Here is a 3,718-nt window from a genome sequence, read left to right as displayed (position 1 = left end):
GGGACCTTAAAAGTCGTGGCTTTATGGACTTGCAAGTCTAATACAAGTGATATTGCCATATTTATACCTATTTTTAGGCAATATTTATTGACATTTTTATTAATAAGTTGGTAATATGTTTAGAATAATCGTACTTATGAGTTTAAATTGTTACTTGTAGCCAATTAGAAGTATTTTCGAAGAAAGGGACTAGATTTGACAATTCATGGAACATTGGAGGCTTGGAATGCAAAAGATAAAGAATGCCACGGAATTCGCTAAAACCACGACATGGCAGAGTATACCAAGACGTGGCATGAGTATTCTAGAAGCCAAGATTACGTAAAGAAGGAGTCCTTGCCCGGTACGGAATACTTAAAAAACCACGACGTGGTATAGATAACCACGACGTGGCACGAAATTTTTCAATATATATGTATATATATATATATATATATATATATACGATTGGTCATTACGATTAGAGAACTTCTTGGCTGGCTTGGAGAGATTTCTGGAGACGAATTTCAGAGGAGAAGAAGATCTGAAAGCTGGTTTCAACACCAAGGAAGTAGAAGTACATAAATTAATTCATAGTTTGGTACACTTTAATATGTTTTGGATTATAGTATTCGTTTGTTTAGTTATTAATATGTCCAGCTAAATCTAGCTACTTCTGTTAGCTAGATGAAGCTGGAACTCGTGGATTTAATGCATTAGATTTAACTTTAATTGTTGGTGATATGCTTGTGTTGATTGATTTTATCTAGCATGCTTAAATTAGTTATTTGGTTGCTTTGAATTCTTGTTATATGTAGTTAGTGAACACAATTCTGCATTAACTTGAATACCTAATAATATAGTGAACACTAGTTATTGGAGTTAAGGTCAAACCAATCTTAGATTAGTAATTAAATAATTAAGTTAAGCTGTGTTAGAGAACTCATATTATGACTATAATTGTGTTTTGATTAATCAATCTTCCATGGCTCCAATCATATCTAATAATTGATTATGTGTTAACTATTTTATGAACATAAATAGATTTACATGAATTGATTAATAATTAGTAGATTTAGAACTAAATTTCTTATTCTTTCTTAATTAGTCACCAACAGTAATAGTTATAGCTAATGTATAACCATTGAGTGAAAGTGGATTCGAACTAACAGAAGTATTTTTTTTATTGATTGAGTTTTTGTTAAAGAATTAAGTTCATCTAAACTTGCAAAATTAGATAAAAACCCTTTTAGTTTGTTAATAATTAGATTAATTTAGTAGTAAATAAAGTAATTAATAACACTGTTCCCTGTGATCGACACCCGACTTACCTAAGCTATAATGTAATCTGACTAGGTACACTACCTATAAGTGCATAGTTAGTCTAAGTTTGTTACGTTATAAATATTAAAATTAGTGGATACTTCCGTGCACATCAAGTTTTTGGCGCCGTTGCCGGGGAACGACTTAGTTTATTAATCTATTTATTTGCGTTAGGTTAATCGATCCTTTTTGTGGGGTAAAACTCACAAAAAGTTAATTTTCCAGCAAGGTTTAATTTTTCTTTAAAATTTCAGAGAACACAACGTGGCCAGCTAAGTGCCACGACGTGGTTTCTGAGAATTTTAGTTTTTTTTAGTTCTTAGTTTATTTTTCTATTTTTAGTTCAGCTTTACGTTTTTATTTTGTTTAGTTTTTAGGAGTTCATGACCAGAGGCTCTAACACACCTTTGGTGCCACCACTCAAAGATCCCGAGTCTACACTTCACTAAAATAAGAACAAGAACGCGAAGGAAGATCACATGCCAAAGATGACGCCATTGCAAGAACAAAAATCATCCTTTTCAAGAAAGTTGGGAAAGAAGACAGGAGAGTCCAGTTCAATCCCAAAGGATAAGGGCAAAGTTGAAGAACTTGGTCCAGTCCCTAATCCACACAAGTCAGAACCAGAATTTGAAATATTTGCAAGTGAACCCTAGAACGAGCCGGAGAACGAAATGGCAAACATTGAGGAGATGTCCATGGGAGCTTACAAGAAGCGGATCCGATAAGATGTGGTTCCCGGTTTGATCCAACCAGCAATACCTGCCACTGCCACATTCGAGCTGAAGGGGCACATCTTGACTGCACTGAAGGATATCCCATTTTATGGGAAAGATCATGAGGATGCTTTTAAGCATCTAGATGAAGTCATTGACATTGCGGATTACTTCAATGTCCCAAATGTCAACAGAAACACCATCTTGATCGGGATGCTTCCCATTAATTTCAAGGGAGCAGCTAAAGAGTGGTTAAAATCATTTCCACCAGGTACGATCACCACTTGGGATCAAATGGATGAGCAATTTCTTGACGAGTTTTGCCCACCATCCAAGATAGCTAAACTCAAGAAGGCAATAGCCAACTTTGAACAACAGCTGGGGGAGTCATTGTACGAAGCATGGGAGCGGTACAAAGGCTTGCTCAGAAATTACCCTCAAAATGATCTTAATGTGCAACAAGAAATGTCAATTTTCTATGATGGGGTCAAAGTTATGACAAGAGAACTCCTTGATTCTCAAGGACCTTTGACAAAGAAATATCCAAGGGAGGTCAAGGAGCTAATTGAAGAATTCGCGAAGCACTCTCGTGAGTACCACAACCCTAGGCAAGATGGAATCAAAGGCGATGGAGGTACACAAACTGAAGAAATAGTAGCTATGATGGCTATGCTAAATAATATGGATCGAAGGTTAACACAAATGTACCAATCAATTCATGCTATATGAGTTGGTTGCGAAAGGTGTAAAGGACCACACTTGACTAAGGATTGCAATTTGGATGAGTATGGAAATAAAAAGGCTCAAGTGTGCTACTCGAGTGGGGACAAGTACGATGAAGATTGGAGGAAACCAAAGAAAGAGTGGCTGCCATATGAAGAATATAAGAAATAGAAAGAAGAGAAGTATAGGCAGACAGGTCGAGGCTTCTACCAAAAGGAGCAGCCACTAGCTAAGAGGAAACCCAATCTAGAGACCATGTTGATGAAGTGTATGGAAGCTTCAGAAAAGAGACACGAGGCTACTGATTCTGCTATTAATGAACAAAGAACTTTGGTAAAGAATCATCATGCATTGATGGTAGAACAACAGGCTTTAATAAAAAAATCAACAAGCCTCCATTAATAATCTCGAAGTGCAACTTGGTCAACTAGCCACTCTGGTTCATGAGAAGCTGTCCCCGAAAAATCCTGAAACGAAGACCCAATCACATGTAATGGCCATAGATACTGAAGAAGAGGCCATCTCTGAGTTCCTGGAAGCATTAGAAGAAGAACCACAACAGCCCAATCCAAAACCAAAGAAGCCAAAGTTCGAAAGTGAAAAGGTTGCTGAAACACCTGCACCACGACGTGGCACTTGTCTGGCCACGTCATGGCCCTTGTCTGAACAACAAGTTCCTGATCCTATTCCGGTTTATCAACCTCCTTTACCTTTTCCGTCTCGAATGCATCTCAGTCCACTGGAAAGGGAACATCTGGAATTTATTCAACAAATAAAGGGTATTCCGAGTAATACCCCTTTTATTGAGACGCTTGCAAAAATTCCAGAATACACGAAGTTCTTACAAGATATGTTAGCCACTCGACAACAACTAAAGAAGCATTCTAAGGTGATTCTAAGTGAGCAAAGCTCAAAAGCTGTGTTGGGAGACATACCTAAGAAGATGGGGGATCCTGGACGCCTCACTCTACCATGTG

The 3,718-nt window shown here is 37.3% G+C and overlaps 1 non-coding gene across 1 annotated transcript; it reads right to left on the bottom strand.

The window, feature by feature from the left end:
- Window positions 1-2,360: 2,360 nt before the first annotated feature.
- LOC145071529 (small nucleolar RNA R71) lies at window positions 2,361-2,467 on the bottom strand. The gene has a single exon (XR_013690539.1). It is a non-coding gene; the product is annotated as a small nucleolar RNA R71 (small nucleolar RNA).
- Between the last annotated feature and the right edge of the window lie 1,251 nt (window positions 2,468-3,718).

The sequence above is a fragment of the Lactuca serriola genome, chromosome 8, assembly GCF_051521515.1.
Source record: "Lactuca serriola cultivar US96UC23 chromosome 8, Lser_US96UC23_V15, whole genome shotgun sequence".
Classification (NCBI taxonomy): Eukaryota; Viridiplantae; Streptophyta; class Magnoliopsida; order Asterales; family Asteraceae; genus Lactuca; species Lactuca serriola.
The sequence above is the reverse complement of the archived record's forward strand: the minus strand, read 5'-3'. Positions and strand labels throughout refer to the sequence as shown.